The 26,484-nt window shown below is 42.2% G+C and overlaps 1 protein-coding gene across 1 annotated transcript in view; it reads left to right on the plus strand.

Annotated features, from left to right (window-relative positions):
- The first annotated feature begins 351 nt into the window (after positions 1–351).
- TBK1 (TANK binding kinase 1) overlaps positions 352–26,484 on the plus strand; it is a 394,952-nt gene continuing 368,819 nt past the window's right edge. The window contains exon 1 of the mRNA XM_069229127.1: positions 352–490. The gene's annotated coding sequence lies outside the window, so the exon portion shown is untranslated. The remainder of the gene's footprint in view (positions 491–26,484) is intronic.

The raw sequence follows: 26,484 nt of genomic DNA on the forward strand, positions 1-26,484 counted from the left end.
TACATGTCCCGCAATGCACTCAAAAGCCTGAACTGTTAGCAGGCACGCAGCTCGGAAACTTGACAGCTATGAAAGAGGCGTGCCCGGATTGCCGTGCCTGTCACGGAGCTGCCCCCATGAGAAGTAGGGAACTGCGGCTGCTGCAACCATCACATCACTCTTAACTCCAGGGGTCAATTTCTGTGCCCCCCCTCTTCCTCGTCTCCCCCACATCAAAACCCACTCGTGTCAACACAAGCGCCGACTGGCGCATACGAGTAGAATAGAGGCAGCGGCGCACGCCACAGCCAATCAGCGCTCCGGAATCGGATCGGCGAGCGAGGATTGGCGGAGGACCAATGTTCCAATCGTAGGTTACCTTACACACGTCACACTGACAGTGCCTCCTAGTGCCCTGAGCCCCGGAGTGTGGTCGGACGCGGCGAATGTTATGCGACACGGAAGTGCTAACGCAGCAACGGATTTGCGGCTGATCTCACGGACTGTCCGTGTAAGTAGTAGGCAGGTGGTCACTTTAGTAGGGGGCCCGCAGGCGCTGACCGACGTATCAGTGCACGTCATAGCAGTGCAGAGTTGTGCCGTTGTGTGCCCATCCCACAAGTGCCACCGCTTCCTATACGCCCACCAACATCGCACATAGGCTGATGGATGATTGGATGAATCCGGATTAATCAATATGTGGTAGCAGTAGGGTAGCTAGGAGTAGGCGTATAGATGGATAAACAAATATATACTGACTATAAGGGAAAACCTGTCCCCATTGTTTAATGTAGACGTGTGGGTGGACGGATGCAGATGGGGGTGACTAGTTTTAGATTTTGTGAATTTTTAGTAAAATGTTAATGTAATAGAACTGTAATCTTTGTATCTCGTGTTTAAAACTAGAGTATTTATTGTCAGATTAGGATCAGTGCAGTTTCTTGGTGCTGGTTACATACCCCGTGTTTTAACTGTGCCACCAGTTCCGGTAATGAGGTGACGATCCTTACTATGATTGTATTGTAATGGAATGTACTTATTGCTTGCTACCCCTAACTAAGCGTTGAATCGCTTTACGGGAGCAACACGCTGTCGGACAGGAAGGCGCAATAACCAGAGATTTAGAGGACAGGTTTGCAGAGTTATCTTATAATGCAAACTTCATTGTAAACCCCTGCCTCAGTAATACAACAACATTGTTAACTCCCACGCCCCCAACCATCCCCCAAATTCAAGCTAACACTCATTCCTCAAAATCACCTTCCTTCCTACTCTGCTAACCAGGTGTTCACCCCAACCATCTATCCCCTGCATGCCCTGAGCACCTGCCAGGGCCCAAATCTTACGGTGCTATCTTGATTTCTCCTTTCCTGCAACCTGCCCATAGCGATGACCAGTGGTGGCTGGTGACTGAAAGCAGCGGTGGGGCACAAATACAAGACGGAATTGCACCTTGTGAGTGAGCCTCACTACCCGCTTATTTCCATTCACCTACTCACTCACTGCCTTTGGACGCCTACCCGTTCACTTATCCACATTGTCATCCACTGCTATTCACACAACTCTTATACACAGACACCCACATTTTCTCAGCCACTCAGTCAAGCCCTGCAAACACTTATTCAAACACACACATCGCCTCACCAATCCAGTATCCAGCAGTTTCAGTGATAAAAGCAACGCTTTTATTTGAGCTGCAGATTAGATGTTTAATATGCCATATCACGTCATTAGTCTGCAGAAGAAATAAAACGAGCATAACTAGCCATGCTAAATTACTTGAAAATTACTGCCTTTGAGAGACAAAATCACCTACAGAGGCAGTGAAGGGAAGGGAGAGGAGAGCTGAGCGAACAGATTTTTTATATTGTCTGTAAAAAAGATAGAGCTCCAACTTACTTGTGTGCAGGGTTGTCGTTGGCATATTTATGACTTGAGGCCTTCAGGTCACACTCCTGTCTCCCAGAGAGCCCTGGATGAAGTTATTTATTGTATTCATTCCATTTCTCTGCCACAGACTCCTTGTAATGCAGGAAAAGAGGATTTATTTTGCACAATGCCACATTCTCTCAATAAAATGTGACCTGGTAACATGCTTCTCAACCGACCCTTAACCATTGCGTCATAGAGTGGGGCGTGGTCAGTAAGGCCTTCTGATCACACCCCCACCATTTGAGTGTATAGGAAAGTGTGGAGTAATAATATCGGAGTGGCATGAAGTTTTTAGAAACCCGGGATGAACAGAAAAACGCTCCAGGCTGTTTACTATCAGGGCTTCTGGTGGAGGGGGAGATAAGCCAGGGACGTCACTGTGTTCTGAGAAAACGTAAGGGCTTTGCGTGGGCATGCCATGTCAGCCCTACTGTGCAGCTTTCAGCCACATACTCACACAGGCGCAGTGGGGCTTTTGAAAGTGCAGAACTTTCACTCGGAAAATGTTGTGCAGAAAATGTTTTACTTTCATCATGTATTTAAATATATGCTTCACTAGAGAGGCCAGAAAAGACTAGGGACGCAGCCCCTTAGCCCTTGAACACCAGGCGCCCCTGGCGTCAACTAAGTCGGCCTACTCATCGAAGCTAAGCTTGAAGAACTTTAAAAAAAAAAAAAAAAAAGGGGGGGGGGAGGAATGGGACCCAAATTCTAACACTCCTACCTCAGAACTGCCTGCTATTGGAAAGAGTGTGACACCAGGCGACAGTGACCTGACTGTCATTTTAACCCCACCCACAGACCTACTCTGACCAATGGCAACCTACAATTCTCCTGGCCAGCACCCCCTGCCCGAATAAACCAAAGGGAAGACATGCTTTGGATGCACCCCTGAGACCCCATTCTGGAATCCAAGTTTAGTTGTGAACCTAGTGGTTATTGGGATTAGTCTTGTGCTTTCATGAAGACCATTCCATGCCTTTACTCCAGTTTACTTGTGGATTACTTTAATAGGAGTTGAGTGTGATCATTAGTGGGAGGTGTGAGTGTGGAAGTTCACGCAGGCTGTTGCTGGGATTAATAGATGATTTAATGGAGATTAGGGGCGGTCATTATGAGTTTGGCAGCGCGGCCAGCCAAACTCATACCACCCCCCCGCCCCCCACTTCACCGCCAGTGTGGCGAAGCCCCCGTTGGCCCTATTATGATTTTCCCGCTGGGCCTTTACATTGACGTCGGCTCCAAATGGATCCGGTGCCAGTGTGGCAGTGCGACAGGTGCAGCAGATGGGGCTGTGCATGGGGGCCCCTGCAATGCCCATGCCAACTGCATGGGAAGTGCAGGGCCCCCCAGGGAGGGCCTGAGTCACCCATTCCGCCAGCCTTTCCCTGGTGGTATAAACTACCCAGAAAAGGCTGGCGGAATGAGACTCATAATCCACAGGGCAGTGCTGCTTGCAGCGCTGCCCTGTTGGATTTAAAACGCCGCCACCGCCAGGCTGCCTGGTGGCGTCTCCGCCACGGTCATAATATGGCGGAAAGACTGACACTACCGCAGCGGTCCGCCCGCCACCATGAGTCTGGCTGTCCATGGAACGCCAGACTCATAATGACTTTCAAAGAAGAATAGGTGATTTAAAATTTGGAATGAACAGCGAGGGTAATTTGCAGCCCTGCAGTGCTTAAGATTAAAGCAGGGATGCATGTTACTTAAGGGAGGCTGTGCTCATAGAGGAGGCATGGAGAGGATTGGAACAAAGGAGAGGGTCATTTTGAGGTAACACACCAGCTGAGCTTGCAAAACTGTAAAAAAAATATTGTTTGCTTGTGTGGTATATTAGATACTCTGATAAGCATTCGAATAGGCAAATAGTCTGTCTGCTGCTAGACCACCATCTCAGCAAGGACAGCTAATCCACTCAGGAGTTTGAATCACAAATAATGGTTGTATTCATACATAGGGAAATAACAAGAGCTTTAGGCCATGCTCAAAGGAAACAATAACCTAATGATAATGATTTATGGTAAAGAACGCAAATACAGAAAAGTATAGAGTCTGCAAATGCTGGAGCGAATGTCTGTTGATGTTCTTCTCTGAAGTTTCCCAAGTTGTTCAACTTGCACTTTTCAGATCCACATTTAAGTATCTTAGCTGTTGCTTTCGTCAGGGAATCCTCACAGAGCCCCATTCTTTTCAGCCTTTACATTTCACCTCTCATGCTACTTATTTGCCCTTTTGGTCTTTCAGTGGTGATGTATGTTGATGACACTCATCCCATCTATTTAGTATGGATCATAACCAAGAGTCACATTCTAATTTTCACAACATCTTGGGTAGGTAGCCAATTTAGTGGATAGGAACACTCTTAAATTTAACTCAGAAGAAGGAAGTTCTTATTATTGAATGACATCTTACTTTAAGGTCTCCAAATGGGCAGTCCACTGACTTTGGCACACCCCTTACCCTGATCAAATCTGTGAAGAACTTGAGATTCCTCTTTGACTATTATCTGTCCTTCTTGTCTCAAGTAATTTACACTACTGCCAACAGTTTTTTCTATCTTTGCATACACACTAAAATTCATCGCAGGGCTCTTTGTTGACACCAGAAGATCTTTCATCTGAGCAGTCAGTGTTTCATGTTTGAATTACAGGTATTCATTGCATCATGTTCCTCACAGTCATCTTCTATCTAGATTCCAGATATTCTTGAGCACTGCTGCTGGCCTTATCAAGGGCACACCCCTGCTGCATCTTAGTTGCAGGCTACCTAGTTAGCCACCTTGGTACTTCCTTTTTGCTTGTTGGGTTCTCTTCAAGACGTATGTTTGGTTCACAGGCTTTCCACTCAACCATTCAGGATCCCTCTGTCTTCAGCGTCATTTCCATCCCTTCATCCCTAGCCTATGCGTTTTTATTCTGTGAACCTTAACTTGATTCAGCACATGCCCATCTGCAGAACACACATATGTGAACCGTCTTTCTCCTAGGTGCTAAGACCAGTTTGCCTCCTGCAGACACATTCACATTTGTAAGACTTTCTGGAGAAACATGGGGTAAACCCCATATTTCACCCACCCTGCTTGGAGAGAGTTGTATGGTACAAAGGCTACAGCTATATTTTCAATGATGTCATGCACACTTTGTGGGTACTGCGCTGCAGGGTTGTGGCTTTTATGCTTTCTCTCCTCCTTATTATTTTTCTCTTGCCAGTACTAACCCATTTCTCCTTCCTCTCTCTGATTATCCCCACTCGTCCTCTTTGCTTCCATTCTCTGCTAATGTTTTCATGTCATCTCCATTCTCAGCTTCACCTTATACCAGTGGTTCCCAACCATTTGACTTCTGTGGACCCCCACTTTATCGTTACTGGAACCCGGGGACCCCCCACCGAGTCAATATTGAAAGCTGGGGACCTAATCTATTAATATTATTTAATTTTCTAAGATGTCGCAGACCCCCAAGGGTCCCCGAACCACAGGTTGTGAACCACTGCCTTATACCATGTCTCCTTTAGCATGTTCCTTTTTTCTTGCACACTATCTGCATCCCTGGTGGTATCTTTCCTAAAGCATTAGTCAATGTTTGATAGGGAATAAAACATGCATCTGATGTTAAGGCATGTGAAGGTAAAGATATCAAATTATTTGCAGCCGTTTTCAGATGAGGAGTGGATTTCCTGGGGCACTCTTTTCTACAGAACTTCACTAACTGTTTCACCAAAGTGTGCTAATTGTAAAATTGGTGAGGCAGCAGTGTTACTAATTATTTAAATGCTTGTATGCAATTAAGTTCTAATTACTCCACTGCCATATATTGTGCTATTTACACTAAAATGTGTGTTGGATTAGCTTTTGAAACCCTTTATAGCTGTGGTATTTAGGCACTAAAGTATAGCGATTTGTGTCAAACACAGTTTAAAAAAATGTTTTTAATTAGTCGACATGGCCGTTATAGTACTGTTTTTTTAAGGTGAGATTAACATTAATATTGAAGACGGTGAGAATAGCTTGACTCTCTTTTCTAAAAAAATAGTAAAAATATTGAATTAAGTAATTACGGAGATCCCAACGCATACATTTGCCTGCTGATTAGGAATTTGATTCCTCTCAGAGTTTGTTCAAATTCATACTGTAGAACCCATTTGAAATGGTGTCCAGATCTTCAGGCGACCTCTGTGGTACGGAGTCTGGTTGTGGAGTCATTATCTGAAGTACTGCATCCAGTTCTGGAGGCCACGTTGCAATTGTGAAAGTGATTTGTTTAATTACAAGTGGGCTGGGGGGTGGTGAAGAGGGTGGGGGAATGAATGAATGGATAGATACATGGCCCTATGCGCTAGTAGGAGGGTCGTTAAGGAAAGTGTTCTCTGGGAATGTTTGTTTATTGATGAGTATTTGTGTGAATCAGATGTGCAATTTTAATTAATATCAACTCGTCTAAGGGTTGAGTTGCTTCAAGAACGTTGCTTGTCCAGTAAGAACTTCCACTTGTATCATTTGGTGCCAAACAAGACGGTAACAAATTATGGAAAAATTCTCACTGCACTAGAGCTCTGATTATAAGTTCTATGATTTTTCCAGTATTCATGCAGGGGCTTGGATTTTTCAAAGGCTTTGGATATGCCACCTTGTTGCTTGTACTCTACTCTGCATATACCATGGCTTTATTTATGTCGGTTCTTTGAATATTTGCGTGCTTTATGTATCCGTAGACCCTACTTATGAATGGGCTCTTTATAGGCCAGCTCATTGACCATGGTAGCAGGTCTGAGTATTCCAGTATTTTCATTATGAACGTTTGATTGCAATAGAGCTGAGGCTATCTCGTTGTTCTAACTGAACCATTTCTCTTCCTTTTTTTTTTTTTTTATTCTAAGAAAGTGGTTTGTGATTTGCTGTGGCAAATTGACTTTTAGATATTCACTCGATTTAACAAAATGCTTCTTACATAAACCCAGATCATACTGGAGCTCCATTGATTAGGCTGCACTTTGTCTTATTATTGGGCATCTCTTCATGTTATTTGTCCTCAGTTCCCTTATTTGCTGTAACTGAACACATACCAAACACTATATTAATGACTGGACATTTACATCTTATATATAGATTAACTTTGCAAGGCCAGGACAAAATCAAAATGTTATGGTCTAGATTTGTAAAGTTATTGACATCCGCAAGTGTGGCTTACATGCACAAACGTTGGTTTAAAACTCATAAAAGGGTTTACACACATGAACATTTTTTCATGTGAGCACATTTGTTCATATGGGACGAAAGTAGTTGGGCTGGCCTGCTGTGCCATGTGAGTTTGCACAAATTGCTTTTAAGGGTATTCACTAACTCCTCCCCAACCCTTTCTCAACCCTGAAAAAGGTAGAAAATTTACTGTTGACAAGGGAAGGAAAAATGTCAAGGGAAGTTCACAGGTGAGCGCAAGGGTGAATTAACGGGTGTGGATAAACTAGTGATTGTGTGAATGAACATATACAGCAGACTACTTCTAGCAGTCTAGTGCGCTCACAACAGCTGACAAGCTGTACTTAGCGACAAAAGGGCCATATGTCGCCTGGGACTACCACATCATTCTAGAGCGTTAAAAAAATATTAGGTTGCTTATCCTAGGCCTTATTAAATTAATTCTATCCCACATATCTAAGCTGTGACCTTTTTGAAAGTAGAGCTGCATATTCTGCCTTTCCTGTAATAGGAAGTCAATCTTTAATCTGTGCACAATTGTATTTGAAAGATACACAGGTAACAAAGAGCATAAGTGAAGCTATCCTGTCTCCATGCTATACCCATATAAAGACATAGACTATGAGCTGTCGCTACCCCTGCATTGCTCCATCCCGTAGTTTTGGAATTTTACTTGTGATAAATATTGCCATGGTAGTCTAGGTCCCCACTTCTCCTCTCTACTGGTGAAAGCTGCAGGCGGCCTAGCACAGGACCAGGTTGATCTGTATCATCCTCATGTGTCATGGTACTCTTGCTGCCGTGACCCTCTCTACAAGTAAACCAATTAAGCATTGATTGCATAAAACAGCATTGGAGCACCATGCTTAATGTGATTGGGCGCTTCAGAGCTCTCTTTAAATGGATATAGAAAATGTGAAATGTATTGTACTTTTCAGCTCCACGGCCAGTTAAAAAGAGTAGTCTACGAGAGAGAAACGTTAAAGTGTCTCTGTATGAGAACAGCAGAAGTGTTTTTTGGTATATACAGTTTAACGATATCCAAAACGCATCCTTTCTCTCTGTCCTGTTTTTATATAGCTTTATCTTTCTCTTCATGTAGCTTTCTGTGGTTTCTTTCTAAAACAAAGACAGCTGTGCTCCTGTATCTGTTTTCTAACTTTACATTGACAAAGGAAACATGCCAATGCTGTTTTATGTGTTTTTGGTGAATGGTCAGAATGTGCCATTCGTCCCTTTTCCAGTGTCCCATCACTCACCTGCAATGGTTCGTTCCTCATTTTGATCACTTCTGAGTAAGATCCTTCTTTGAATTTGAGTTCAATGTGCATACACATTGAGGCACTCCACTTGAATCTTTAGGAAATTGATCCACACACACTCATTGAAGGGTCCTCCCTGAGATATAGTTCTTCCCCGTCTGAACTGCACCTTAGCATAAACCGATTTTGGATGTGTTCATCTGTGTTGAGCCCAAACACACAGGAGTTTGCTAATTTCCTAAATACAGTAATATAGTCTTCCATGCTCTCTCGTTGTTTCTGGATTCTGAAATAACATACTCGGATTGTGCCGACCTTAAAAAGACAGCAGAGATCTATTTTCTTTAAACATTTCAAATGCAAAATATCCTCAGTTTCTAAATTCCATAAATGTGGTTCTTTTAAACTCCCTTTTGCACATAAACAGTGCATCCAAAATATGTGTCCCTTTGTACTGTAAGATTCATCTAAAGTACTTTGGCATAATGGCCAAAGATTCTTTTTCCCATTGATGCACTTTATGGGACACTGTCCAGAGGGGTTGAGGATAAAGGAGGATTCAGCAGTATTTATACTTAGTTGTGCAGATCACTGTATTTGCAAGCATGCCAGGAAGTTCTCTATTGAGTGCCATTGAGGCCTGTAATGTTGTCACATTGTTGATTGAGCTACTCAGAAAAACAGTCTTTAAAAACAGTTTTAACAGATGGTGGCTCCCAGTTAGTGAGCAAGGAAAATTATTTCCTCTGTTCAAGAAGAGGAATTCTGCAGAATAACTGTATGATTTATTGCCGCAAAACAACTTGGTTACCGAAGGATTTGACAGAACCCTCAGAGAATACATTCAAATTGTGAGGAATCCAGGCAGAAATTGGAGGCAAGAGGCTAAAGCTTTTGTTATCGATTAACATCATACATCACAATTTCAAAAGTGCTATTTGAACTTTTCTAGGGGGATACCAACACTTTATGTTTTACCAGATTGGGTACAGTTGAACAAAGAAGTGAGAGTGAAGTTGGATTGTGAAACTGGTAGAGCAAGAAAGATTGGGAAGCTACATGATAGTGGATAGGGCACTATGAAGAGAATTAGCTGTCACTAACCCTCAGTCTCCCTATGACCTGGTAGTTGTCATTAGGGATCCTTTAGTATGACTGATGCCACACTTTGAGTGCCCCCGGAGGCCTGCACGATCTTGTGCTGTATTAATTAACTTCACCTAAAATCTTGGAGCGCCTCCTGTTGAGTCACAGTTAGAAAATAATAAACAAGTCAGGCAAAGTTGCAGAGTTACAGCTTTCTAGTTATGCCAGAACACTTTCCTCCGTATTGATGTTTGGGTACTGGCATGCTGTCTCTAAAGATGTAGTTCACACTTAATCCCAAAAGCCTGGTGGTACTCTGCTAACCTTAAATTTTTTGGATTGAATTCTGACTGAAAATGTATGCAGCTCCTTAGCTAGTGGATGCCAATGAAGTTTGTCCCATGAACCCTGCTGCTTAGGTCCTTTGTCTGGTACATTGACATTTCGCTTCTGATACTGAATTTAGTTTGTGTGCGGGGTATGCCATAGCCACTTGACTCTCGAAATCCAGTTCTTCTGAAGAACACTATTTGGGAAAAATGCAAATCTGAGCTGTACTAAAATAAATAATCTTCCAATGAGAGAGATTCATTGTAATCCAAAATGACCTGGTCTCTTTGACCTTATTCAGTCCTAGTATAGACATAGAAGTTATATAATATATAAGGTTCTATTTGTGAATTTTAATGATGGCTGGCAGAACTGTTAATGGACGTCATTGAAAGTGTGAAGGGCAGTTACTAAGTTAATTTTACATTTTATTTTTTCTTGTTTTGCCCATTTTGTTATATTTTACTTGAAAAACTGTTGCCTGTTATGCTTAAAAGAAGGTGCAAGGTCAGTTAACAAGGCATGCCTATTTATGCACCACATACTGAATAGGACAAACCAATTTGTTTCCACCCAGTTCTGATGGAGGACTAGTGCAGAGAGTAAAATATATATGATTATCTACTTAAGGTGTATGCCATGTTGTCACTGCTAGTAGACCCTTTTGGCTCTTTCTTGTTAACTGCTGGTATTTGCCCATTTAAAAACTTTTAGGTTTCAATAGGGAGAAATAACACGCATACTAATATCACTTTGCACTACATTGCACAATGTATGATTGTTAATGTATAAAGCAATGGGAGGTAGCCCGCTTCTACCTCTCTGAATATTGTTCTGTGCAGGACTGGAATACTTGGGTCCTGCATGCCCCATTCGTAATAGTGTTATCTGTCTGCTCAGCCAGCGGTTGGTCCACCTCTGCTACATGTAATGATTGACTTTCAGCCTTGGAGGAAGCTATCTCACAAACTGCATTGGGTCTTACACATTGTCATGTCAATTCCTCCTGTCCTTTGTTCCTTTTTCATATAGGTAATGAATGAACTTCATATTTTCTCAAATTTGGGGACCCAATTGTGAAGTAATACTGTCTGCCTGTCCATGGTATGTATTTACCATACGTTCCTCCACCACATATTGGGTTTAGGCACCCGTTGTTGTATTCACACCAGGGCTATGCTCGACGTGCTGCCAAGATGGGAAAACAGTTTCCCAAGTGGCGTTGTCGTGGGGTCCCGGGCGCCCCACATTTTGATTCTTGAACATAGTGTAAGTTTGTTGTACTTGTTAGTAGAGGGTTGCATTTTTTCCCCAAAATTGTTAAATTGTATTTTTATTGAGGCTTCATTGTACTTCGAGATGATTTTGATTGCTTTACTCTTATGTGTTTGTCCGATTGTGGTAACAAAAAACATTGTTTTTGATTAATAACTTACTACTAAAACCAAAGTCAGTGAGAAGTAGCTTTGATAATATATTGTTTGCGACCAAAATACGCGTTATTTTACTATTTTGTTATAAACTAAGAAGGGAAACAATTCAACCATTTTTGAAAAATGTAGAGGTTATTATTTTTTGAGGACTCCGTTTCCGACATGGTCCTCTTCTTGCCACACTATATGCAGATGACACCCAACTTTTCTTCCGCGAGCCAAGCACCAATCTCACATCATTACCTGAGGAGGTGGTCCGGTTCGGTCTCTTCTCCGGCTTGTCTATTAATTGGAACAAGTCTGAGCTTTTCTCTCTAATCGTTGCCACCACTCCTTGCTCCTTCCCTTATCCCTTATTATGGAAGGACGACTCAACTAAATATCTTGGTATCCACCTTCACAGAAGTGCCCCTGAAGTAATTATGGGTCCATAGTTGATGAGCTTGCCACTCAAATTGACAGATGGATCACCTTACCCCTATCTCTCGCAGGTCGTGGGCTATAATCCAGATGGTGCTTCTCCCTCATTTTCTATATCTGTTCATCAATATTCTAATCACGCTCACTAATCGTTTTTTGACACACTTTGTGGCCTACCTACATGCTTGGTCTCGGCCGGTGGCTGTCCTTGTGTGCACTGGTCGGCTTTGACACTTTCATTTGAGTGAGGAGGTTTTGGGGTTCTGGACTTTTTTTGTATCATCTAGTGGCTCGGGCACAGTTTGCCTACCATTGGTACCACCCTGATAGCAGGCCTCAGTATCTTAAACCGAAGCAATCTCAGTCTTCTGTTTCGTCACTTTATGTCCTCCTGCTGCAGGGCATCCCCAGGAACCCCTCCGAAATACAGACCCTCCCCACCACCTGGCGGGCCTGGGCCAGGTGTGGTCGTTATTTGGGCTTTGACTCTTTCACTCACCTCACATCCTCCTTCCCAGTAATCCATGGCTCCCGCTTACATGCGAAAAGCTGACTCAGTGTGTCCTCCTCTATTTGCAATTGCATACGATCAGCCGCTTGTTTGCAGTCTCTAACATCCGCCCGGTGACGGAGATTATGTAAGGGCTCCAGGCTTCCCATATGGAGAGATTCATTTTACATAGACTCTATAGCAGTGGTTCCCAACCGGTGGGCCGGGGACCCCTGGGGTAGTGTGAAGCCTCCTCAGGGGGTCTGCGACTACTTTAAATAATATTTGCAGATTAGGTCCCGGCTTTCAGTATTGCCTTAGTGGGCGGTCCCTGGATTTCAATAGTGATTCAGTGGGGGTCCCCGGTTCCAGTAATGATGAAGTGGGGGTACACGGAAGTCAAAAGGTTGGGAACCATTGCTCTTTAGCACCCTGCGATCTACACTGTCTACATTTCCAGCGGAAACCGTAAACTTTCCCCCATTGACTTTGATCATTATTGCCCCTGATAACTTGCAGTTAATTCCCCAACTGTATCCCTCCACGATGCAACTTAGACCTAGCGGCCTGGAAAAATGTAGGGCGGCCTGGGAGAGGGACATTGGTCTCCCTCACCCGGATAAAGTCTGGGGTTACTGTTGCACACAAACCAGGCTAACAACTATCATCACAAACTGTTGTACTTTTAAGATTTTACATCGCGTATATACCACTCCACGTGCCCTTGCCAAATTTGACCCCACGCGATCACATCAATGTCCTAAGTGTGGTACTGACTTTGTGGACTTCATCCATCTGACTTGGACATGCCCTAACATCCTGGCATATTGTGGTACCTACTCAGCGGTGTCCCAGATGGTGGGCCATGAGCTTGCCCTTGACCCCTCATGGCTTTGTTGAGCTATGTTAAACTGCTCCTCAAATCCATCAGGCGGTTTGTAGCCATGGCTATGTTGCTTGCTAAGCGTCAGATCGCCCTTCACTGGTGCAGTGGTGTCTTTCCCACTAGTGATGCCTGGTTGCGAGACCTCACATACTGTGACACCCCAGTGAATTATATGCCTCCTTGCAGCCACTGGCATCCAGCCCGAAGGACATTTGGGAACCCCTACAGATCTATCTTCAGGTGCAGGTTTTGGCATCTCCTAATGTACATGTACATGGCAGCCCACCTCTGGGCCTAGGTGTGGCCAGTCGTCGCCCTTTGGTGTTGTCTCTGGAATTGATGCTCCGCTTGACACATTGTAGTCTGCTGATGATGTCTCGGAATGGTTTCAATGCATGTATTGACGTGTTTTACTGCTTGACCGTGCTCATGGCATTACTGTTGTTTCTACACTTTCTGTGATATTGCTTTCTTGTCTTGGCATAAAAAATGCAATAAAAATAAATGTAGAGGTTATTATTTTTACTTTATTGCACCGAATTTACCATATGGGCTATTTTTCATTAAAGAGGTCTGTTTAGTTGTAATTAATGAGGAGGACACAATTTGTATTCAGTTCACGTGCAATTTACTTTCTGTATTTAAAAGTGAAATTAGCCTGTGATTGTTTATTTCCACTGGGTCTTTTCTGTCTTTCTGGGTTAGCACGATGGAGACAGGTACTTTCGTTCCAGTTACTGATCATTGTCTGTGAAATAGTCATAAAGCGCTTTAAGATAAGCTGTTAGCAAGGGCATGAATGTTTCATAAAACTAATCTGACAATCCATCTGGATAAGAGCTTTGCCTTCCAGGTGTGTTATAGCTTCCAGTATTTCTTTTCATATCAGTGGGGCATTACGTATCTCTTTTTTGTGTTTGTGAGAATTAGGATAGTTTTGTTATAAATATTTGTTTATCACTATTTGGCAGTGTGTGAGATATAGTGTGAACCTCTTTGAAGTAATCTTCTGTCATTTGGACTGGAATTTTTACGGTAGTAGAAATTATTCCATTCTTTGTTTCTATGGTGCTGATTAGGTAGTTTGCCCTCAGCGTACCTGTTTTGTTGACTTTGCAGAAAATTATACATTCTTGTAGCTCTGCCTAGTGATCAGCCTATCTGCTGAAAAATGTATTACACCCGTATTTTACGTTTTTGAGTTTCAACTAAACAGTTTGGCAACTAGAGGATATACGGTTTCTTTCCATTATTTTGATATCTTTGGAGGAAATTGTTTTTTTAGGGTTTTACTGGTGGCCAAATAAGTGTCTGTCGCAGATTTTGAGGGAGTATGACTTGCTTTTCTTCCGTTCGCTTACAAAAACATGAGCAACTATTTGTGGGGCCCTAAAATGATTGAACCACACATCTTCTGGGTGATTAGTAAAGTGTTCTTGTACCCATTGCCCATAACTGTCATTGTTCTTGTTCATAGCCTACTGCCACTCCTCTTTAAACTGCTGTAATCCACATTGCCATCTATCATCATTGGGTGATTAAGGTCTTTTGCATTTAAAAAAAAAAATGTTTTTTTTTTCTCTTCTTTTTAGCTTTTTCATGAATGGTGCTTTCAGTCATTCTGAATTGAGATGTTGTATAAAACATACATTTGTAAGTTTTGTAGTTCTCCCACAGGACTTGTAGTTTTGATACCTGAGACAGATGTTGAGTGCTCTTGCTAGAGGAAGACGATAAGAAAGAAAGCAAGTAGAAAAATACTAAAAATGATATTGGTGAAGAAAAATATTGCAGAACAGCAGTAACTTAGCTACCCATACATGACTTCACCCTGCCCACCAGATATTTTCAAGAAAGGCGTGTTCCACCATTTGAGAGGTGAGTCTTTAGTAGCTGCTCCCACTTAGTACATATGTAAACCAAAACAAAATGGAATGCACTTGCATGAATTAGTATAGTAACCTCAGTAAACCACATAATGACACCGCTAACCAGGTTTGCTGCAGCTGTATTAGTCTGTTATCCTTAGTCATTCAAAACACCTGGCCTTGCCAAAAAGGCTTCTTCTAAACACTTTTTTAAGAGACATTAGTGCCTTATCCAGAGTGGAATAATAGGAACAAATCTGGCGAGTTCTCCAAACAACAATCCCCAGGCCTCTGGGCCGGCCTCGAAGGTGGCCAAATCCTTAATCTTCGGGTCTATCCTCATGACAATACATCTCCGGGGTTTAGTGGAAATAGCTCAGTTGGTATTTCCTAGTTGGCAAATGGCCCTCTGCACCCACCCCCCAAGTACATCCAGATCAATAGGAACGTTAGATGCTTTGGAATGGAAAGCCAACTACAGAATTTTCATCAAAGGGCCAGGCATGTCTAGGAGCTTGTCCTGGCAATTACGTCATGCACGGTCTAGGCCCTTCTCAGGACCTTTAGCATATTTTCTCATAAAGGTCTGCCAGGCCTGCATGAGGACATTCTGCTCGGTAAATACGTTTGGTTTCTTGGAAGAAAGTCCAAGAGTCTCCCTGCTGAAATGTGCTATATTGTTTGTTTGCACCATAGTTCCTCAAGTGTTTCTGCATGTACTTGAGTCTAAACCTCTGCTTTGGCCTTGACCTTTTGGGCAGGGACTGCAATGCCTCCTGTCGCATGGTTCAGGGGTTGCTATCCCTGTTGACCTGCAAAGTCTCACAGCTGATCACTAAAAGGGCCCAGAGCTTAGACTAGGGCCTTATTAACAGACTGTTGAACACTGCAGTCCTGTGCTTCCTCCAAATCCAGCTCGAGCTGGTTATCATCGTCATTACCATCAGGGAAACCTCCTCATAAGGCTCCTATTGTGTCATTTCTTGTATATAGTGAGCGTATGATAGGCACCTCAAAGAAGGAGAGGGGGAGTGTGGTCCACACCCAGGCAGTCCAGTATTAGTCTGATAGGACATGGACGGACTTGCCTGGAAATAACACTCTAGGCCAAGCCTATGCCAATTTGTATGATCCTGCGCTATTTTCAGCTAACAGGGTGTCAGGCAAAAATGTGCACTGAGCCTCAACCCAAAAAGTTGAGAAAATGAGGGGGAGAAAGTTGTGTGCAAACTATAGTGATTCTAAAGCGTTAGGGGGCAAGTTGCCCATGCACATTGGGCTCCAGGTGCTAGTAGTAGAAACAGGACTACACCCATCTCATGTAAAGGTGTAGTCTGCTCCCACTCCACACAGCTACGTTTTCTGGCGTCGGGTGACAGCATGAAGTACAGAAAATGATTGTGCTGCTGTGTGCCACTTGAAAACAATAAAGAAAATTACAAAGTGGACACCATGGACATTTGGGACAATTGGTGCGGCATTAAGTGCGCATACATCAACATTGCTTAGAAAGTAACATAAAGTATTATTAAGCATAGTTAACAGATCAAATAACAAGAACGTAAGAATGGCTTGTTATTCTCTGGCTGCGAAACAGCAAAGAAACAGGACACAAAATGGAGTCATCTCAACTTTTTGTTGCTCTATGATGATTAGGGTAAGTGATGTGACGTATACTGGTTTACATGGGTAATGTAGTTTTTTGTTTGTTAAAATATGATCGGCTGCTGAAAGTCTACTCTAAATAAGAGAAGCATAATCAGAGCCTCCGGTCCCGACACAGAATTATGATCACTTGCTAATATGACTCAAATTATTACTACTTGAGATGTGTGTGTATATATGAGTTTGTACCTAAAAAGAAAGAAACAAACAACCCTCAAAAAGTTCTGTAACTTAATAAATGAGGCCTGTTTTGCTCAATATAAAAAATTGTCAGAATTCTATTCTAATTTCCCATTTCCAGCGTCCATTTTTGATATGCTGCATTTGGCAAGAAAATAATTCGGATCTACCAGCTTTTCAATCACTTGCCTAGCTTCTTTACTTTGTCTGTAATTTACATTTTATAGTGGCCTATCAATCTGTAGTAAATGTTTCACCTCCTCAATTGGGGACTAAGATTGAGAAAGACTTCTATCTTTTGAACCGTTTCTTCAGCAAAATCAGGTGTGAAGAGGATCTTCTGAGTGTTCGTTTGAGGTTAAGGTACTTTTTAGCCCATTACAGGCTCAATTTTGAGTGCAGAAGTCGAAGAAGGCAAAGAAATCGGGTGGGGGGGGGGATTTGGATGTGTATTCTTTTTTTTGTTTGTTTTTGTTGGATGGGTATGTACTTTTAAAAACTCTTGACATTAAGGAAGCCATTGGTCTTGGAAATTGACGTTGTAGAAATGGAATCCAAGAATTGGTGTTTATACACATGCTTCAGTAAATGCAGAAATCCTCATATTACCTATTCTAGTGGTTCTTTACTTTTTTACTTCTGTGGACCCCATTGAATCATTAATGGAATCAAGGCACCCCACACTGAATCATTTTTGGGATCCAGGGACGCCCAATGAGCTGTTTCTGGAAGTAGGGACCCCAAATTAAGTATTTTCAATGATTTGAACCACAAAACAAGACACAAAAAATACAGAAACAAGTAGTCTTAAAAAAATCCACAAATGATTACATATTTTATTTAATTCACAAATATATAAAAAAATATATAGGAAGGTTTGAGCTTTTCAAAATTCAATTGAGGCCACTAATCGCTCATCCTATTGATGCACTTGCACTGCTCCCACAAATCAATATGAGGATACTAACTTAATTTTTAGCCTCGAATTTAAAATTCCTTCACATTTACAGAACAGTTTAAAATTTGCATTTGTACATTTAGCTTTTTTTTTTATTTATATACACTTTATTAATCTGTAAATAGGATCTATTTGGTTTTTACTATCAAAATATGTTATTTTTGTGATCAGGAATTTGGTTGATGATTGTTTCTTTTTTTTCGTCCTCATTTCGTCACCCACACTTTGGTTGAGAGGAAAAAGTACAGGTCACGGCGAACAGTAGTATGCCTCCAGGTATATGATCCATACCTCTGTTGAGCCGTCCCACCTGTTCTACTTATTGTTCTTTTCCCAATCGCATACCATCGACCAAGTATTATTATTTTCTTCGAGACCTGATCATAACCAAAGCAGCACCCAAAAGGGTAAGGGGAGTTCTAATCATTGGACTTAAGTTTTCAAGAGGAGGAGACCAAACAAAGAACCTATAAAACACAAAATTGATAAACTATTGATAAACATTTTCCCAGTTCATCCAAAAATTGTCTCTTCTAGAAAGGGGACCTTGTTGTTCCATTTTACACATTCGATTTACAGATGTTTGCCAATCCTGAACACGGGGGGGAAGAGGTTCAACCCATTTACGACATATTTCTCGTCTAGCTAAAAGCATTAATATGAACAACAAATGCTCCTGATGTACTGACAATCTCTGGTAATTTATACCCTGTTCACAAACCCCAAACACCACCATAGAAAGATTTAATTTTAAATTAACCTTAAAGATTACCTTTAGGATGTTTCCTATATCCTCCCAATATTTCAACAACCTTGAACATTGCCAAAACATGTGAATATCATCTGCCTTGTCTTCCCCACACCTCGGACAGTTTTTCTGAATTTTCCCAATAGCTGTTAATCTAGCCGGTGTCCAATGAACCCTGTGTAGTGTGAACAAATGGTTTTTCTTCAACCCTGCCGGTTTAATAGTAAACCACTGTTCTGAACAGGACCTTTGCCACAATGCTATAACATCTAGGGTTGGAAAGATCCCCCCCCCCCACTTCAACAGGGGAAGGGATGCACCATCCTCTGCTGTTTCCAACAAAGCATGATACCACAAAGCAACTTCTTTATTAATGACTTTCTGGTTTAATTTCCCTTCCAATAAACTCCTCCCTATTTCTCCTGTTCGTCAAGATTTCACCCAACTAGATATCTGAAAATACTTAAATTTAGAAACTGTCCCTCCAGTACCCTCCTGGAATGCAGACCAGCTTAACAATTCCGATCCTTCTATTATCTGACCCCCATCTTACCATCCCACTCATTCTCAAGGGAATTGATAATTTGTCGATAAGGCATTCAGGGGTACCAGATGAGTCCCAGATGGGAGCAGAACTACAAAAATAAGGTATATCTAGCGCCTTCCGAAAATACATCCAAACATTACATGCATGTCTGGGGAGCTTCAAACGTAAACCTTCTTAAAGTACTTTGGATGACCAAATTTATGTAAGAAATGGTCTGCTCCTTCCTCAAGATGTGCTGTTAAAGCTTTCCAGACCAGATCATATTCTGACTTCTTATTCAATAAAATTCTGATATTTTTTAGTTGAAAAGCCAAATAATACCTAAACAAATCCAGAGACGCAATACCCCCCCACTCTTTCTTTCTACTCATCTTTTTCCACGAAATCCTTACTCCCTTAGAGGCCCATACAAAAGAGGATAGATCCCCCTGTAGTTTATTAAACCAGCTCCTCTTAAACTCTAGTGGAATAGTATTAAATAAAAAGGTGAATTTTGGGAGAATGCACATCTTCAAAATATTAGATCTTCCGATTATAGAGAGAGGAAGAACGGCCCACGCCTTTATCAGTTTTTTGGTTTCCCTATACGTTATGTCAAAATTTAATTTAGCTACCTCATTAAGATCAGTTGTTAATCGGATACCCAAGTATCTAATCTCTTGTTTAACTAAGGGAGAAGAAGCATAGGTCAAATTCCAACACATTATTTCCGTCTTTTCTGTGTTTATACTGTAACAGCAACAAAAATCTACCAAATTGTTCCATCAGAGTATTGACCCTAGGTAGAGTAGACCTGACATCACTCGTGTATAGCATAAGGTCGTCAGCATATAACGCTACTTTTTTTTCCCAGCCCCCAATTCGAAATGGGGTAATGTCCTTACAAGACCGAAGTAAAATTGCCAAGGGTTCAATGTATAAATTGAAAAGCAAGGGAGATAAGGGACACCCCTGTCGCGTACCCCGCCAGATCCTGAATTCCTGCGATAGTTGGCCATTGACCAGGACTCTCGCTGAGGGGCATCTATACAGTTCCCTAACCGCCCTAACAAAAGGAATTCCCAAGCCCCCTTTTTCCAACACGGCCCTTAAGAAAGACCAATTAACACGATCAAAGGCCTTTGCTGCATCAAAAGTCAAGATCGCCAATGGAGCCTTTTCTTGTTCCGCCAGGTCTACTGCAGCAAATAACTCGTGAGTTACCTCATGGAGTTGCCTCCCCTTCATAAAACCCTTTTGATCCAAGTGAATCAGATTGCCTATGGCTCTCCCCAATCTCCTAGCTAAAATCCCTGTATAGAGTTTGTAATCCGCATTCAACAAGGAGATGGGTCTATAGGATGAACAAGACATTGAGTCCTTACCTGGCTTTAACAATAAACAAATTATCGCCTCTCTCCAGGATTTAGGTATCTGTGCCCCTTCTACCAGCATAGAGTTGAATAGCTCTAATAGAAATGGAATAAGTTCATCCCCCAAACCCTTATATAATTCATTAGGTAGGTTATCTAGACCAACTGCCTTTCCTTTTTTCAACGCCTTTATGCCTTCAACAAGCTCAGCCTCATTTATCTTACAATTCAATGAGAGCATTTCAGATTCCTCTAAAACTGGGAGATGCGCTTTTTCTAAGAATTCTCTGACCGACTCCTCTGAATTAACCGAGCTTTCTGATTATATTTCTTGAAAAAAAGATACAAATGCCCCCTCAATCTCTTCTTGCTCCATACAGATCTGCTTCGTAAGATCAGTTTTAACCGATAAAATATGCCTTTTAGAAAGGTCCGACTTAACCTTCCAAGCTAATAGTTTACTACAACCTTCTCCATATTCATAGTGTGCATATCGACTACTTTCCCACTTTAACCTACTGCGATTCTCCAAAAAAGCATCTAAGCTAATCCAAACCTTTTCCTCTTGGCGTGTCAATTCCTCTAATAGATCGTCCTTCCCTTCTAATCGTGCATTATGCATTGAGACTTGAAGAGTTTTTAGTGATGATTCCATATCTCCCAGCTTTTCCCTTCCTTCACAATACTTATATATTGCCAGGCTCACAAGCCTCCCTCTAATATAGGCCTTAAACGCATCCCAAACACACCATAGACTTGCTGTTCCTTGGTTCAAGTGGAAAAAATCTCTTGTATCTTTTTTTAACACTTCTACTATTGAGTCGTCTAGGAATAAAGCGCGATTAATTGTACTCCTAATACCCTTACTTACGACCCTGATGTCCAAGTGTAGTTTTACAGCTGAATGATCTGAAAGGTGTGCTGGGTTGTGGGCTACCTTTCTCACCTCTGGGCATAAACTTTTATGTATTAGAAAAAAATCTATTCTAGATCTATGCCCATGTTTTTTATTGTAAAATGTGTATCTATCTCCTTCGCCCCCTCTCCAATGCCATATATCTACCAAACCTAAATCCTGCATGGCTTGTTTCACCTGTGCCCTCGTTTTAGGTGAGTTAACCATCCCCCGGGGGGTTGACTTATCCTGAGCAGGATCTAACAGTATATTAAAATCCCCACCTAATACCACTTGGTACCTAGCTAGAAGTAAAATATTGAAAAGATCTTGAAATAGCGTTGGATCATCTAGATTTGGCCCGTAGTAACCTGCCACTGTGACCCAATAACCGCATACACACAGTTCTACCACTACCCATCTCCCCCTAGAGTCAACTTGCACCACTCCTACCTTAAACCTTTTGGATTTTTTAATCAGGACTGCCACACCTTTTATCGCGCTAGTTTGGGAAGAGCATACACTGAATGAAACCCAATTCAACCGTTTAAGCCAGCTCTCCCACTCATTTTGTTGAAGATGGGTTTCTTGCAATATAATGATCTCCTCCTCCGCCAATCGTAAATATTCAAAAATCTTCCTCCTCCTACATAGCACCCTTAAACCGTTCACATTCCAAGAGAGAAATTTCAACCTTAAATTGCCTTACTTAGACATTCCTGAAAGGAAGGAAAAGAAACATCATGAACACAGAACCCCCCCTCCTATTTAGGCAAGTTATGAGGACTTTCTTATATTTATCATTTTCAACCCACCTAGCCCGAACCGAACCCCTACACCCAGTGCCTCCCACACCCTCAACCAACACCAACACACAACCAAACCCGCACCCCCCACCCAGGGGAACCCTCCCTATTTCTACTAGGATAACCATCCTGTTATCCCCAATTCGAACTCCCCGTCGGACGGGACTTTCCACTAGATCTTATTGAGACGCCTTAATCTGATCTATAAATGCACTAACCTCCCCCGGGTCTCTCATGTTATACATTTTATTCTTCCACATGATACGGAAAGCGGCCGGGAACCTTAATTGAACTGTAGCCCCAAGAGAGCGAAGCTCCCGCATAAAGTTTCCCAATTCCCACTGCCTATCTAACGTTGCTTTGGACACATCTGATCTTATCCTGAAAGACCAATCCCCCTTGGAGAAAACACCAACTTTAAGGGCTTCAGACAAGATTCTTTCCTTGATAGAGTATGTGTTGAAGTTTATCAAAATCCACCTAGGGTTTTTCCTTCCGTGATTTTTCTTGAACGGGTCACGATGGACTCTTTGAATATCCTCTTCCAGATTAAGCACTGCTATATTTGGGATGACCTCCTTAATCAAAGCGATCACATAGCCCTTAATGTCTTCCCCTTCCATTCCCTCAGGGACTCCCAAAAGCCTAATATTATTTCTCCTCCTGTTGTTTTCCAATGTCTCTAATTTATCCTGTAACATCTTTTCTCCACGTTTTAATTGTAAAATATCCTTGGATTGAGCTAACACCCGCTCCTCGTGGGCCTCCACCACATCCTCCAGCTTACCCAGCCGATCTGTTAACAAGTTGATTTTACCTTCCAAAACTTCGCAGGCTTCCCGAATCCTAGTTTGATTATTTTCTGAGATCTCAAATTTTCCCCTAATCTCTTTAGTAAGAGAGAATAACAAAGCCTGTACATCCATATCGTGAGACATTGGTCCACTAGGAGGATTACCCTCTGCTTCTAACAAGGCTAGTGTCTTAGAAGAGCCCTCTCTCTGCCTGTCTAGTTCCGTGTCTAATGGATTTTGGGCCGAGCCTACAGCTAGATTTAATGCCCCTAAATCGCCTAAGATCGGTTGAGCATTTGCCATATCTTGTGATGGAAGAGTTGTAGTCCGAAAATACCTTGTGATCAAAGATTCGCTCTTTCCCAGAGGCTCAGTTTGACCTTCCTCCAGGAAGGGTAGGGGGTGCTCCACGCGTGACACTGTATGATCAACCCCTCTTACAAAGCCCTCACCGTGAGTCTTAGATCCGGAATCTGCTATAACTGCTGCTACGGTCTCAGATGGCTGAGTCTGGGGGTTAACACTCACAGCCAGGGGGCCAGGCTTACTTTTCCTCACACCAACCAAGTCTTTAACTTCTGCCCGTACACCCCTGGGGCGACGTTTGATTGGAGACATGCACCGTGAGGCTCCGACACTGTCACAATCTCCTCTTACCCAACTCCCATTTAAATTTCTCCTAGTAGAAAACCCCGGAGTCTCCGGTAAACCCCCACGAAGAGAACAGCGAGAGGTATAAGATCTCCCACGTCGCACACCCCTCACTGCCTCTGCCCAGATACTGGAGTTTGATGCCTGCTTCCAGGGCACCACCTCACCACCTCTCACCGAAGCAATTAACCACCCCCTTCTTGTTCGCCGTTTTCCCTTTTTTATTTTTCCCGACCTAGGCCGGGAAAGAAGATACAGAGGGGTAAATTACGGTAATGACGTAGCCAAGTAGCAAAAATGTGTGTTTTTTTTTTTTTTGGGTCATCAGCCCACCATGATGTTTTCCAAGCCCAACAGGCTGTAGCCGAAATAAAAAGACTATTACCCAATATCTTTATGTCTGTAACGTACTCGAGAGGAAAAAGACTGGTAATACCAAGAAACAGTATACAAGATTTGAGGGACCAACCTCTAAAAAGCCCCTCCCAAGGAGAACCGAGCTAGGTGTTAATGTCACACTTCCTGTCACATGAGCCTATTTATAAATCTGAAAAGGTCAGTAATCTCCCCACTCCTACCAACAGTGTCCAATTCAGAAAAATAAAAAAGATAGGGGGAGAAAAAATAGAACAACACTGTTAGTAGTTCACAAATGCAGAGATCCTCACTTTCATAAACAGCAGTCAATTCATAGCTTCTTAACTTAGTAACATTTTTCAAGCCGGCAATAGATATCTGTCCAGGATATCAAGGTTCATACAGAACTATAGTTCCTCTATGAGTGACAATGGTGGGCTCAAAAAGAGTCTTATTGCAAGAACTAATGTGGTTCACTTTAAGATCTGGTGGCGAAAACGGTGAACCGTCTGTTATATATTATAATACTCCATCCAATACGTGTTTGTCAGTGTATATTCTCATGTAAATTCAAATGTTTCTGAACGATAATGCCGAAAAACCAAGTCTGTTTCTCCCAATACCAAGAAGGAAAAACTGGCCACTAAAGAAAACTTGCAACTATGGCAAGCAGCTCACCCGAGTGCCGGTCGAGAGCTCCGGCTCTCAGACCCGGCGCGTAACGCTGATATCTCGCAGATAGCGCGCAAGGCAGATATCTCCGACTTCCCCTGACGTCTCTCCTCCAGCGGGGTTCCTCCGCCAAGCGGAATAGCAGCAGCAACTCTCTCGAGCGCCGGCCGGAGAGTTCTGACTCTGACTCTCAGGCACGACGCGTCACGAGTCACGTGTCATTGGCGTCTCCCATCTCCCGTCCGACGAGAGTTCACGGTCAGCTCGTTAACTGGCCTCCATGTTCCCATGTTGATGATTGTTTCTTTTATTCCTGGTTGTATTTAAGTCTTCTAGATTGCTAATAAGGCAATCCATTTCTTTAACCCTTACAGCCAGGTTACCCTAGACTTGTCTCATTGCTGTGATGGTGGCATGGAGGAATTTGTATTTGTCTTGGTCTCCTGTATTAGGTTTTCATGAACCTAATGCCTCAGAACTGCATACATTCTTTTAGCTGTGTTTTTTTTTTTTTTTTTATATGGTAGTGGTGGGTTTGCTTGTATAGCATTGTGTTGTGTTACATTTTGGCCCTAGTTGTCATTTTCTCTTCTCAGTCTGCCCTGCGACCCCAAGGCATGGTAAATTTCAATGGTGGTGCCTGATTATTTAGAATTTGTTTTTGTGCTTGATTTTTCCATTGATCCATTGGATCACAGTCCTTCTGGTTTCAGTTGTATTTGTTTTGCTGAGGTTCAGTGGTTTCTATTAATAGTACTGAATGACTCACACTTTACTGTATCTTTGTGTGCTAAAATCCAGTGGTTAATATATCTTGATCAGCTCTAGATCTTTGCCCAGTAAAGCTTTGTCTTGTGCAGTACTCTTGCTTTATATTGTTTATGCTGCTTTGGTAACCTTTTCAGCTAATAAATGAATGTAACAGTTCACCAGTTATAGCACTAATTTGTTTTATGCTGATTATTATGATTTATGCATTTGTTTACTTTATTGATTAAATCGAAAATATAGAAAGACAGTTTTTAAAACACCAGTATTCCAGCAGTGATCTTAAAGATTCAAACTATTCAGATCAAGAACAATGCAGATCAGTTTGCACATAAATAGTTCATCGTATGACTAAGGGTAACTTTCTGTGTGCTTTGTAGTCTCTGTCAAAGGTTGACCATGTTTTATTCCTTTAAACCTTTGACTGGTCGACAAATAATTTCTTCCAGCTGATTGAGCATTGATGAGCTGCCCATCTCTGATAGAAATTATGGCAGCCTATGTTTTGCGGTTTTTTTCATTGCCTTTTCTTTTTTAGACATGCTCATGCTTTTGGTAGGCCTTAGGAGCTGTGATGATCACTTACTGCTTTCCAAGATTTCCTTTAGAGCTCGTCTTTAGTGTCTTATTTCTGGAAAATGAATGAATATGCAGATTCATGGACAGAGGTTTGAGGGAGTGGACATCAGGGTCCCTGCTTAGTCAATCCCAATTATCTTACCTGTGGTTTCTGAGTGATTGTGTGAGAAAGCAGCAGCTGTGCTGTTTAAGAGATGCATGTCTTTCGACCACGTCATTATGCAGTTGGCCTATGTCAGGGTGAACAGGAGCAGCTCTTTCATTATAGTCACATGCTCAGCTGCCCCTCTCATGCAAAATCTGGTCAAGTTTATACTATAGTATGGCTTGAATACTAGCAATTTTAATCCCTTTTATAGGAATTTATTTATTTTGCTACCTTTACGCAGATCTACACACAGGGGCTGGAGGAAGCAGTAAGCAATAGTTCTATGGCTGGAATCCCTTTGAGTCTCTGCCAACCTCCTAACTTGCATGTATAAGGATTTTCACCAGCTCTTCTCTAATCTTTTCCCATACTGAGAAAGGTTGGAAATTTACTCCTGACAAGGGCAGAAGTAGAATTCTTTTCCAGGGCTGGGAAAAAAGTGGTTGGAGGGAAAGTGGACTTTTGAACGTGCAATAGATTT

This window comes from Pleurodeles waltl, chromosome 4_1 (assembly GCF_031143425.1).
Source record: "Pleurodeles waltl isolate 20211129_DDA chromosome 4_1, aPleWal1.hap1.20221129, whole genome shotgun sequence".
NCBI lineage: Eukaryota > Metazoa > Chordata > Amphibia > Caudata > Salamandridae > Pleurodeles > Pleurodeles waltl.